This window comes from Canis aureus, chromosome 22, assembly GCF_053574225.1.
Source record: "Canis aureus isolate CA01 chromosome 22, VMU_Caureus_v.1.0, whole genome shotgun sequence".
NCBI lineage: Eukaryota > Metazoa > Chordata > Mammalia > Carnivora > Canidae > Canis > Canis aureus.
In genome coordinates, this window is record NC_135632.1 from 46,944,943 (window position 1) to 46,959,059 (window position 14,117).

At 42.0% G+C, this 14,117-nt stretch overlaps 1 protein-coding gene across 26 annotated transcripts in view; it reads right to left on the reverse strand.

Moving 5' to 3' along the window:
* The window catches only part of ARPP21 (cAMP regulated phosphoprotein 21), a 155,144-nt gene extending 141,421 nt beyond the window's left edge, over positions 1 to 13,723 (reverse strand). For 10 of the 26 annotated variants that reach the window (XM_077865897.1, XM_077865895.1, XM_077865893.1 and 7 more), the window contains exon 1: positions 12,267 to 12,547. The gene's annotated coding sequence lies outside the window, so the exon portion shown is untranslated. Of the gene's footprint in view, positions 1 to 8,835; positions 8,964 to 10,267; positions 10,412 to 10,979; positions 11,004 to 12,266; positions 12,549 to 13,513 lie in introns of those variants that run through there. The other 16 variants (XM_077865903.1, XM_077865902.1, XM_077865899.1 and 13 more) reach the window with 9 other exon arrangements.
* Positions 13,724 to 14,117: the final 394 nt, after the last annotated feature.

The following is a 14,117-nucleotide window of genomic DNA, read 5'->3' on the forward strand; positions in this document are numbered from 1 at the left end:
TAAGTGTGAACCATTGGGTCCCTTAAATCAAGACATTGCTTCAGATTGTTGGGCAGTGAGTAAAGATACATGTGTAGATCTGCTGTCATTTTTTTTCTTTAAATTATTTTCCTTAACTATGTGATATGTGTTGTTAACATCTTATAAAAGCCAATGCAAAAGAATCCCACCATCCCAAAAATCATTTTATCTTTTTTTTTTCAGTAATCCATGGACACATAGAGTAGTTAATGACTCAAACTACAATTCTATACTATTTTCAAAACAAGCATGGATATATAATTTCATTACACATGTTCTTCTAGGTTTCCATGCTTTAATGGATAAACAGTCCCTATAGGAGAAAGCAGGGAGGAGATAGATAACATTTCCATTTTGTGGCAAACATTTTACATATGATAACTCATGAAGGGAGTATTGCTGCCCACAATATTGTAATAAGAAAATTGGGGGTGCCTGGGTGGCTCAGTCGGTTAGATGTCTGACTTCAGCTCAGGTCATGATCTTGGGGTCCTGGGATCGAGCCCCACATTCGGGCTCCCTGCTTGGTGGGGAGCCTGCTTCTCCCTCTCCCTCTGCCTGCCGTTTCCTCTGCTTGTGTGCTCTCTCTCGCTCACTCTTTCTGTCAAATAAATAAACAAATAATCTTTAAAAAAAAAAAAAAAAAAAGGAAAGAAAATTGAAAACTTGCCTAGGCCAATGAGAGGCAGAGATGAAATTCAAATTTAGGTCACTTTGACCTTGAGCCTAGTGCCTTTCCATGACACCAGGTGAAAGTATGTCCCAAGCAGAGGTGAAATCCATTCTTGTCTCAAGGAGCAGCCACAAGTACAAATTTGAGATGCAGGCAGAAATATTTCCAGTCACTCTGTATCAGTTTTACAAGATAATTTCCATGTCTTTCTACGCCATGTCACCACCACAAATTCTTCCACTACACCTTGGTTCTCACTTCCTAATCTCTAGGTTAGCTCTAAATCCCTGTGTTTCCCATGGCTATCACATATGACAATGTAAATTACATTTCAAAGGAAAAAACTCAAGGAGGATGAAATACACGTTTTTCTTTTTCCTTAGATAAGAATTCCAAGTGCGCTAGGACAGAAGCTTTGCCACAGCTGTGTTCACAACCAAGGGTAGATTGGTGTGAACGTCACATAGGCACACAAGTCCCTTTCACACAAGAGGTGGCTCATAAATATCAGCTAATATTTACACTGCAAAACAATTGAGCAAATTATTTTTCCAAAACAACCACCCCACAAAGAGCTTTCGATCAAAAATGATCCAAAGGTAAAGTCAGAATTAATAGAGGAATGTTGATTCTTCTTATCACCATCTTTGTGGCTTCCGCAAATGATACAGGGAGAACTACCGAAATCTTGGATTTCTATGTTGATAAAGAGTTTTTGCCTGGAGAAACGAGGTAATTCACAGAGCAGGAGTAAGCCAAGTAAAGTAATTCCCTCAGAGGAAAACAAATGGCACTAATGACCTAATCAATACAGAAATAAGTACAGATTTCCTCCACAAATGGCCACTCACTAGCTTCCCTAAAAATACAGAAACATACAGCATTCCTTTCCTTTAGATTTCCTTAATGTTTATGATGTACTTTACCCGGAATACCCAAAAGTTGGCTTCCTATCAGTTCAGTACATTAGTTCAGCAAGACTTGAGGTAAAATATATAACCTCTTTCAAGTCTGCAGGTCTGGGTTCTTCTCACTGCTATGAATTCCTTGACTATCAGTGCAAACCATCTGATCCTCGCCTAAGCCCCAGGATCTAATCCATAAATGATAAAACAAGTGATATTCCCTCATTCTTTCCTAAAACATCAAAACCAATCTATTCTCACAGCTCGGTCAAAACAATGAAGTAATATTTTCTAGTGATTTTAGAAAAATTGATTTTAGAGCTCTTTTCTCTTGCCAGATCCATTGGGCAAATCTCTGATTATACACATGGCCTTCTGTTGGATATAGCTATTAGTTTTATCTGCTAAGTGTACAAATCACAAATATACCACAATTTTATTTGAGATCATTCCTAGTTCTTAGAAAAAGTCCCAAATTGCCCCTGGAAAGGTGCTAAGAGTAAACTCTCTATAGTATTTCTAGACAAATCCAGAAGGAGGCCTAGTTAACTTTCTTTGTAAAGAAGCATTGAGCCCATAATCTTATCCCAGGAGAGTCAGCAATGGCAAATAATAAAATACTACATGGGATTTTGTGTACACATGGAATTCTAAATCCTCCATGCCCCAAACTCTCTTTCCCATCATCAGGAAGAGAAGGGAGTTCCTCCTATGGTTTGGTTAGAGCTGCTCTGCTTCTGGCAGGAAGCAGGGACTGGAGGCCACCAGCTTGCCAGATTCTCTTCTCCCTCCCTTCCTCACTCCTGCCTTTTAATCCAACACAGCCTGCTCACTGAGCCTTCAGAGGAGTGAATTCTCTCCCCACATCCTGGATCACCTTCACTATGGTTAATCTCTCCACAGGCATCCGTCCAGTAAACATGAGTTGTCACTGGTTCTGTGTACCACTGATTTGGAAATTTCTTGTGAAACTGCCTTTGCCTCATCCCTTCTCTCAAGATCATATTAACTGCGTGTTGACCTTAGTTCCCTCCCATGCAGATGGACAAGTGATCTATGTATTCCGTTCAAGTGGACTGAAGTTTCAGGGGCCTTGTTATTCCTGTAGAAGCCCTAGCCAGAGCTGGAGATCTGACAAAGGGACTTCTTTATGGGAGCCCAAACAATTGTGCATGCAGTTAAAAATCCCACATACGAGAGCACCTCTTTATTCTCTTTTTCAGAAAGATGAAAGTCAAGTCCACTAAGCTGAAACTTTAGGGGGGAAAATACAATTAAAACTTTACTAGGGGCTGATTTTAAGTCCTGATTATTAGACACCATCAACAGTATAAAGATCAATTTTTAATTCAACAGATTCTAATTAAATATCTGGTACATGCAAGCAAGGACTGCTAAGGACAGTGGAAAACATGTATTAGGAAATATGTTTTTAGGCCAAATTACTTTTTTTGCTTAAGGCAAGTTAATTAGACAACTCTAAGCATGTATAATATGCAGATTCTTGATATAGGTATAGATACAGATATATGATGATTTTGGATGTATACCATATATATGATAGATGAGATACATAAGATAAACCTTACATATAAGATATATATGATGGACAAGATATTTATATATATATATAGATAGAGTTATATAGAGTTATACAGATAGATCTCTCTATATAATATTATATATATATGTAAAATCTGTCTACCCTTTCCTTGTTTTTAGTTTGCTTTCCAGCAAATATCAGAATAGTGGAGGATTATAAACTTATTCTCAGATACCTTCTGAGAAGTTTCATTAGATAACTTTCTGATTGTGTTTTCCTTCAAAAAATGGCTGATATTCAAATTATAATAGAAAATTAAGCTCAATTACCTGATAAACTTATTGCTTTGCACAGCTCACCTTCTTCTGCACAGAACACTTACTTGCGTTTTCCCATTCCCTGATAGGTGAACCAACTGATTAAACCCCACTTATGAGGGCAGTTTCTCCCCTCCTCTGGCCACTTTCACACAAGTGCAGAAATGATTCATTTCAGCAACAGTAAGAACAGATGCTCCAGAATCAGAAACCAGATCAGCAACTCAGTCCAAACAGCTCACCCGGTGCTTAGAAACCAAAGCCTTCTGTGGGGAGCCAGGGAGCCTACCAGCAAGCCCATAGCGGCACTTGCTTTAATGTCTCAGAGGTAGTTGAGGATATTTCCATCTCCCAAGCCAGCCCCAATCTGCCACTTAAAAGCTTTCACCTATTAATGCAGGATTTAAGGTCATTCCTTCATGGATCCAGTCTAATTTCTTCTGGCTCAATGATTCTGGTCTTCAGCCACCCCTTTTAGATGGTAAAAATGACACAATCGAACTGCTTTGGAGAAATAATATGTTCACCTTGTAGACAAATCTGATTGGGCTACCCCTTCCCTTAGACACTGACACAAGGTACTGGCCTTGTTAGACATCAGGATTCTTACTCAGTGTACACTCTGACAGTAGTTCCTACTTTAGCTTGGCCTTACATATTTCATAGACACAGAAAAAGAGTAAAGCTATAGTCTCCAATTTTAACCATCAAAAATGTTATAGGGTAGAAAAAAAGAGAGCTGTACTTTAAATTACTAGCAACAACAGCAAGAACAAAATATTACAGGGAAATTTGTCTTGTTTATGTCATCAGGTTAAATCTCAAAAGGTTTTTATATGAAAAGATGATAGTGGGCAGTCCGGGTGGCGATTTAGCGCCGCCTTCGGCCCAGGGCGTGATCCTGGAGTCCCGGGATGGAGTCCCACGTCGGGCTCCCTGCATGGAACCTGCTTCTCCCTCTGCCTGTGTCTTTTCCTCTTTCTCTGTGTGTCTCTCATGAATAAATAAATAAAATCTTAAGAAAGAAAGAAGAAAGAAAGAAAGAAAGAAAGAAAGAAAGAAAGAAAGAAAGAAAGAAAGAAAGAAAGAAGATGATAGCTTCTCTTTAGTGAATAATACCCATGTGCCTGTGCTAAGTACTTCATTTCTGCCTCATTCCTTCAAGGTATGCCTGATCTGACTTTATAAATGAGAAAATTGAAGCAATGAGGAATTCACTAAATTGCTAAAGCTGCATCACTAGTAATTTGTTTGTATTGGCCTGGTGTTGCTCACAATTTTATGTCGCTCACAGAAACTGTGCAGAAACTGTGACACATGGTGAGGTTTAGAGTCATGGCCATCGTCACACTGTTATTTACTCAGACCCAGAAGCCAGACATCAGGATTGGTTGTTCAGGTCCTAAATTGCATATTTATGGAGGTAAGTTGTGGAGTAGTAAGATGTGGATACAACACCACATTTACACCTTGCCACCCAAGACCTTTTATTTCAATCCAAGTTTTGCACATATCTGTAACCGCAGAACCCCATGAAGGCTCCGCGGGAAAGCCTGTCTTCATCACACACAGCCAGTCACCAGCTCCCTCTCAGGTAAGCCCAGAGAATACCTCTTAGGTTTAATCTGACTTTCCTTCGGAAGCTCCACTGAATTCAAAACACCTGTCTAGAGCTCCTGATATCCTATTCAACAACAAAAAAATGACTACGTGATATTATGGTCACATGTGGAAGAAAATAATCTCTCTTGGAGGGATATTTACATCCTTGTCCTAGAATATATAATTGTTTTAATATATAAACTCTCACATTTAACCATGTATACTCTCACATCTCTTGATGCTAAAAAACTCCACTAAAAACTAAGTCATCCTTTGTTGTCGATGAAGACAATAATCATAATTAAACACTAAGGTGTCCAGTTCGAGTATCTAACTGCGCTTAGGCAGAGAGCAATGGTACGTATGCATAACATGATACCACTCTCTATTATTTTATCTTTCCAGAACTCTGTTAGTGGTTATGTAAAATTTCAGGCTGGAAAAAGACTTTAATGTTCACAAAGGAATTAGATGCCATGACCAAAGTTAAATCATCACTGGAGTGAAAAAACAATTAAGAGTCATTAATACCAGCTAGCTGTGTTCAGTGGTTCTTTTTTTTTTTTTAATTCATCTTTAGTGCTATGCCAGTTATTTAGTGGTTTCCTAAAATTCCATAATACCAATGTATCGAAGTAAGTTTAAAATAAACAAATATGAAACTATATAATTTAAAAGTATTACCTGATCATTTCCATAAGCCAGATAAAAGAAATAGGATCATAGATATGGCTGCAAAGTCCTGGAAATTAATAAATTTGGCAGAATTCAATAGCAATTTTAACTCTACTGTCTGCTGTGTTGGTTCTTTTTCTAAAAGAAGAAAGAAAGAAAGAAAGAAAGAAAGAAAGAAAGAAAGAAAGAAAGAAAGAAAGAAAGAGAGAGAGAGAGAGAGAGAGAGAGAGAGAGAGAAGGAAGGAAGGAAGGAAGGAAGGAAGGAAAGAAAGCCATATTTCTAGTAAAAGGTTTTTTTTTTTTTAACTCTCAATCTCATTTTTTAAAATAGTTTTTTTAAAGAACCAGTACTATGTGAAGCTTGCAAATGCTGCAGAAATCTTGATTCTGTCACATATTCACATAGAATCTACTCCCTTTCTGTCCAAAAGTTCTTTGGTGATTAAATTGAATCTAATGCCAGCAATGCTGGGATTTCCACCAAACTCACATTTTAACAAACAAAATGCTAAGAAAAACATATCAATGCAGAGTACAGCTATTTTCATATTTTCATTTCAAATTGAACTTTTCATAAAGTTCAAACTTTTAGAACGTCACGTGAGAATTTCAGCTTGTGTTTCTAGAAACATTTTAATATATAAGTTTTTATAAAAGCTACAAAAGCAATTTAATAGCTCTTTATTTTCCTATTGAGTTCATGAACAAATAACAGTTAAGCAATTATGGGTAGGCCCTGAATTCCAATGAGTTTCCATGCCTGCCTTCACTCTCTTTTGACCATGGCTTGATGCTTCTAGGCCTCTGTGACAGTGATGAGATCACCTGAAAGCAACTCAAGTTACTGAACAGTTAGAAGATAGCTAGGTCTTCCGATTTACATGTCCAGGGGTAGTATATATATGGACCTCTAGGATCTTAAAAGTTTTTGAAATTGATGTTCTATTTTGTTCTCCAAAGATGCTGCAACATTTTTACCTCAATTATTGGTATTGCTTCTTAATTTCAAGTAGATCAAAATATGTCAATATGCGTTTTTTCCCCCTCTTAAAGTATGATTCTAGGGATGAGAATGTTTTAAAGTGAGTATTGTATTTTAGCATTTAGAAAAAAAGCTGTTCATCTGGTTTCCACTTCCCTAGAGATGGTCCTCGTTCTTATCTCAAGTATTTAGTGTGTAATAAAAAATCAAGGGACGATCATACAAATATAAGGGAATGCATATCCATTATTAAGCATTCCTGCACTAAATCTAGTTAAGAATTCACCAAGTTCTTCTTTTGGTTGTCCCTATCACAAGGACTTATTTCCTAGCTTGTGTGGGTATTAGGAAGAGATTACTGGTTTATCTTGGTAGATAAGCTTTGTGAATATGTCTCAGAACTGCAGAAAAAAAGATTATGTATTACACAATGTGATTCTGGGTGGAAACATAAACCACAAAATGCCAAACAAATCTCAAACTTTGCCAAAATATTTGAAATAAAAAGTGACATAATTGTTTTCTTGTTAAAAATCCCAAATCTTTTTTCTCAATTAAAACTATATTTTTAAATTTTTAATTATCTTAAAATCAATGTTGTTATTTGCAGAAGTGATTTTGTTAACAAGATCCCAATATTTTGTGTATTATCCATTGTGGATTTCTAATTTAGGAACTGTTGTGTCATTCTGAAATAGTGTGAAATGTGAGAAGGTGGTTAAGAGGCCTGTTTTTAAAAGAGATAATTATGAGCAGATCCCCTTCCCCCTTCACCTGGAGAAAATGAAATTATTTCCTGTTGCTAGACAGAAGGAATAATTATAAACTATATTACTTTAAAAATGCATAAATTTATTATGTAAATGTGTCTTGAGTGAGAGAAATTTGGACTTATTTTTCAGCATTTTAATAAATTGAAATTGCAATTTTATCCTAATAGGCATCACTGGATTATAAAACTTAGAAAAACCTTATATAACATGTGGCATTGACATGTACATTAAGCAAGGGTATAAAAAAAACTGCCGGAAGAAATTTCCTTGGGAAAAGTGTGTGGAGGAATTCAAAATATTGATCTTCTGTGGCCATAGATAGTGATTAACACTCATTCCACCTGGCAGCACTAAGGTCTATGCTGGCAGCTAGAAAAGAGGAGCATAACATAATGCCAAAGATTCAGTTTGAAAATAGACAATTTGGTGTATTCAGGCCAATCCTTTTGTTTTTTTCAATACACTCTCCATTTTCCCTGTATAATCATTTTAATTCATTTTTTGGTTTACCTGCACAGCTATTTCCCGGGGTACAGAAATGCCCTAGTAGTATTAGACAAAAGTGTATTCAAAATGTTATATGGACATTTAATGCCTTAAGAAAATATCACCCGATGACAAAGGATTTTGAGACCAAAAGATAACAATGTTACCAAACATTAAAAGCTGCTGCATAAACATGATACTCCATCCCAAGCACTTTATTCTTTGTATAAGTAAATATAATATTCTTGATAATTTAAACACTTTGTGCCTCAGCTTATATCTGACCCTCATGGCAATGAAATGGTTGTGATGTAAACACAAGTAATAAATCCTGTGAACAACCAGGGCCAAGTTTAATCCAAAATGAGCAAAAATAATTTAGATAAGGCACTAAAAAAAAAAAACACAATTTATTAGGACTTGGCATAAATGTACCTTAAAGGAAACTAACACTTAGAAGCACAGATAGTCTGAAAAAAAAAAAAAATCTAGTCACAGATACATCTTGCTACTATTCTTTACCTTCAATAGTCCTTCAGCACTTACTTATAGCACTGCTTGAAATTATTTATCATATGTAACTCTAAATGTTAGAATAAAACAAAACAAAACAAAACAAAGTCAGCAGAAACATAGAGCCTCTAGAACCATAGATTCCCTAAATATAAAAACGATCCTTTGTCTAAAGAGAGGAAGTCTGTATTTTATAAGTTCATCACTCACTTAAAATGTGTCCAGAACTTTCCAGGTGACATAATGCATTTCCAAGGAAGCCAATTCATTTTCTGATTAGAATTTCACAAATTTCTAAGCACGCTACCACCGTGTGGTACCAGTTAGAACGATGCCAGTACTTACCATTTGAAGAGATGACTTTCACTGTCCACATCATCTAAGCCCCCTATTCTTTCCTAACCTTGTCACAAAGCAGATCTGCATGACATCAACTTAGATGCAAATGGTTCGTTTGCAATTTACACCCTTATGGACTTCAACTGTCTCCCATTTCCTAATGAGACCCCTCAGTCATATTCACTTCTGCCTACATTGTACATTGTGTCTTCAGTGGCTGACTCACTCCACACTCTACTCCTGTAGCTTATCATTATCTTGTCCACAGACAAATTTACATTGAATTCAGATGAGAATGCCCACTGACTTGAGAATCTTGAGAAAGGTATCGGCATTGTGGTCCCAATAGCATGACCACTAAAGACAATATGTATGACAGCCAGTCTGTAATTACTTTTCCCCCCTAGAAGTACAAAGTAGAAAACACAACGACAACAACAACAACAGCAACAACAAATTAGGGGAACTCCTTGCAGTGCATTTCTCTTAGTTTATTTGTGGGGGGATTATTCTCGGTATATACTGGCAAACTCTAGAACAACTCTGTTGGTTGCTCTAACAGGTTTATTTAACAATAATTACATAACTCACTTCCCCACGTAATAAAAACTTCTCACTTTCTCTTATGTTTATTAGTTTTGAAACTACTTAGGCATTTGTTTAATTAGCTTCACTTTGCACAAAGATATAACCTGATTACAGTATGTTGTTAATATGAAAATGAACAACAGAGACCTTTCCGATTGAGCGTTTTCAGTGCCTACCTCAAGACAGGTGTTCTGCATTACACAAACGCTGCAGACAGATGGCTTCGTATGTTTTACGCACTATGACATTAAGATATTCTCCCCTCATTATAACGTTCCAAAAATTATTAGTACTGCCTCTGCTATCTACATTTTAAAAATACTTAACCTTCAGTAAGATGATCTGTTGTGTTTATCTCAAAATAAGGAGAGAAAACAACTCAAATATTCTATCAAGTTCAACCAAAACTCCCCGCTTCACTTAGTTGCCACAATTCTGGACATAGACTCCCAAGTTTATAAAAGAAAGACAAAAATTCACAAGGCAGAGCTTCAAGTTGTAGCATCTTAGAAGGATGTTAGTTATTTCATGCCCAAAACATTTTACAAGCTCGAAACCCTTCCCTAGAACAGTATTTTAGGAATCTGAAATTATTTCTGTACTTCTCACCATCCAAGAATCTGACAGCTTGTACAAAAAAAATAGTATGTGTGCTGCAACTCCTTGGTATCTCCTTCAAGTTTTAATGCATTCAAATGATTAAGTCGTCTTTCTAAGAATTATTGAAGAGGTCTATGAAAACACATACCAGACTATTCATGTTTAATTCTCTCACTAAAATCAATTGACTCCTGTTAGTACAATACATTAGGACTAATTAAAATCACCATATCCCACAGCCAGTCTGTACCTTTTCATATATCCATCTCCAGTATCCAAAACCACGCACTGCTCTGTCTTCCATCACGCTTCTTTTATTGCTGAGTGAGGCGCTCGCTCCTTCATTAAATAGCATTAAAAATAGACAGCACAGAACTCCCCAGTGGAGCATGCTCTAACAGGGCTAATGCCACAGTTCTCAAGGTAACCACACTCAGCTGGGATCTAAGAGGGAAAGTCACTGGGAGATCGGCAATTTGCAAATCTAATAGCTCACACAAACCTGTCTCTGTCTGAGTTGAATACTGTAAAAGAGAAATCAGCGTGTAGTGAAATCAAGTCACTGAGAAGCTGAAAGTCCATTTCTGAAGCTGCAGAAGTTTCCGTAAATATGCCTTCCCTAAACCAAGTATTCTGTAGAGTAGGCATTCACCCATGGCAATTGAGTTAAATTATTATTTATCAAATAACATAAATCACATCCAGAGAGATGGAGCCATATATGCTTAGGATCTAAATGTCTTAAAAAACTACATCTAAACCAAATTATTTACAGCAAACAATCAATGTTGATAAGGAATGGCAGTTAGCTTTTTGTATCTTTTGTGACAAAGTGTCTTCCTTAAAGAATATACTAAACTCATTCTCCAGGAAATCTAAGAATATTCTGTTAGTTGAAATGATAAAAAGAAGTAAAGGAACGTGGTAAGAGAGGAAATACAGGATCAAACACAAATACATACCTTACAAATCCATATAAACCTGAAATGAGCGCATATAGAATTTTTCACACGTGATCCGTATTAGGAGTGCAGCAGAAGCAATCACTGCCAAAATAGTATATTACTCGACTATTTGAACAGAACATAGCTAGAGCTATTGGCTTCCAAGTGACCGTCTTTTGTGAAAATGACATTAACTAAAATCCTCTTAAGACATACAAGTCCCATGGTGACACAAATACAGAAGATCAAAGGAGTAGGTGCATCTATTTTAAAGTGTATGTCAAAGGTTTTCTAACTTTTACCAAATGAAAAATGATTTCCTGTCATCTACAGTTCTCTGTTTTCTTAAAACAGTCATAGTAATTTTGATCTCCAATGTAGGTGAGGAGGAGGTGGGAGTCCTTTGGAATTATAGCATTTGAGCAAAATCTTGTGCAGATTCATTCAATTTTGGGGAATGTCATTCTTTTTGGAGAAGCTAAAGTGTCATACCAGTAGCCTTTAAAAATCAGAACTCAAAGTGGAAATCTGCACTCGGAACACATTCCCAAGAAATGATTTCTACCAGCCTTGCACTGCGCTTACTAGCTTCCCTTCCCTTTGCAACTTTCAATGCCCCCTTTCCGTTTCCTTTTCGGCTTGGACTCTCTCTCGTCTCCTATCTCAAGGAGGTGACCAAGCACTGAGCCTGAGCAGCTGTCAGCAACCACATCCAGTCCAGTTCTGTTTCTATGCATAAACACTGACTGAGCCCATTTCTCTTCCTAAGAAACTTTCTGAATACATGTCAATTCAACTCAATTCCACCACCGTAACTGCAACCTGAGTCAGAAAACATTAAATGTGGAGTTTGCGATGCAACACAGATTTCAAACATGTAAAAACCAAAGGTAACATGTTTCCACCGGGAAAGCCCTTGGGAGCAGGACCCTGAGTCCTGCAGGAACAACAAACTGATCACAACTTTTCTGCCCCTTGCATAGTGCCCTTTCAAATGAAATAAGAGGATCTCAAACTTTCTACCATGAAACCTGCATAAACCGCTGTAGATTTCTCTGAGGAAAAGAACGGCGCTTCTCGGTTCTCTTCCTGGTCTGCCTCATCTGGGGGAGGGCAGCCTACCCCTCCTTCGATGAAACATAAAAACATAAAACAGGTATAACATCAACAATTTTCCACAATACGAAGGAGAAATGCAGACGAGAAACAGACCTACAGGAAAACACAGATGGAAGACAGAGGAGGAGAAAACAGAAAAATCACAAAAGACGCGCAAGGTTCACGTCGGAAGACCTTGATCATTACCTTGACAGAACAGTGGGCATCCCCCCAGCGTCTCGGTGCCTTGATTGACTTAGTTTTTGGCTTTTATCAATATTGTTTCTCAATGATTGAATTGGCTGGATTGGTTTGGTTTGGCTTGGCTTTTTTGGCTGTTTTTGGTTTTGTTTGGTTTGGTTTTGGGTTTTGCTCGCTTTATTCAACTGCCAGCAAAAGGAGCCTCCTGCAGCGTCGGCGGCCGGGGCCGGGGTCCACGCGCGGGTGCGGCGGCCCGAGCGGCCAAGGCTGGCGACCCGGCTGCCCCCGCCGCCCGCCGGGCTCCCGACGAGCTCAGGGCGCCGCCGCCGCCGCCTTCCCGGCCCGGCTGGCCTCGCAGGCTGGGCGCACCCCCGCGCCCCGTCCGCCGGTCTGTCCGTCCCTCCGCGCGTCGGGCTGCCCGCCCGCCGGTCGCTCCGCCGGGCCGCTCCCGCGGATTCTCGCTGTGCCGCGCGGCCCCCCGAGCTGCGCTCCCGCCGGCCGCAGTCCGCGCGTGGGTCGGGCCGTGCGTCCCTCGGCGCTCCCGCAGCCCACTAGCCCCGCGGGGAGCCGGCCGCCGGCCTCCGCGCCCGCATCTCAGAGCCCGGCCGCCGCCTGCGGAGGGCGGAGGGCGGAGGGCGTCCGCAGGGAGGGCGCGCGGGGGGCTGCGCGCGCTCGCTCTTCCTCTCCGCGTCTCCTCTGCGCTCTGCTCTCCGCGGCTCGCGCTGTCTAACTGCTCCCGCCCGGCCGCCGCTGTCACTCTGCGTCCCGCCCCAGCCAGCCAGCCTCGGCCCGTCCCTCTGTCCCGCGCCCCTGCCTCCCCGCCTCCGCCGCCGGCCCCTCCGCGCGTCCCTGCCCTCCCACGCGCCCGGCTCCTCCCCGCAGCCCCGGCCGCGGCCCCCGGCCCCCGGGCCCGCCACGCCCGCCACGCCCGCCACGCCCCGGCGCCGCGGGGGGCTGGGGGCGGGGGGCTGGGCCCCCGGGCGCGGCCGCAGTTGGCGGGGCCGGAGCGCGGGCACCTGCCGGGAGCGCCCGGCGCGCGGGGTTCTCCGCCCGCCCCGAGGCTGGAGACAAAGCGCCGGAGCCACGCGCGGCGGCGCGAGCGTCATTCATCAGAGGGAAAGACTGGCGCCGGCCGCGTCCCCGTCCCCGTCCCCGTCCCCGTCCCCGTCCCGGTCCCCGTCCCCGACCCCGGCCCCGGCCCCGCGCCCCGCCCCGCGCCCCGCCCCGCCCCGCGCCCTCGCCCTCCGCGGTACCTCCCCGGGGCGCCCCCGGCCCTGCGGACACCTGCCCGGGCGCGGCTCACTCCCCTCCTCCGCGGCTCACCGTCGGCCAACTCTGCGGGGAACACCCCGCAACGGCCACACCTCACCCCACCCGGACGAAGCCGCAGCGCCGAGCTCTCCGAGACTGTCGGCGCCAAGCGAGGCCGAGAGTCCGGGCGTGCCGCGGCCCCTGCCCTCCCCGCGGCCGCCCGCGCACCCGCCACCCGCCCAGACCGCGGCCCCCGAGCGCCGCCGCCCGCGAGTCGCCGAGGTGCCGCGGGCCCGGGCGGGGCAGGGCAGGGCAGCGCGGGGCAGGGCAGCGCGGGGCCGGGCAGCGCAGGGCGGGGGGCCGCGAACAGAGTTGACATCCGAAGAAATTAAAGCGCTGCATTTCCCATTTGTTCTGGAGATGGGCTATTTTTATTATCTGTAATTCATTTTTTTTTTCATTGTCTCGGGGCACACACCACCCCAGGGGTGGGGGGAAGGAATCACGGAGGAACGGGGCTACGGATCCGGAACACCGCCCACCCCTCCTGAGTGAACGTGGAGCCTACTTTTCCAACATTATAGGTCACCAGCCAAGATAGATCAC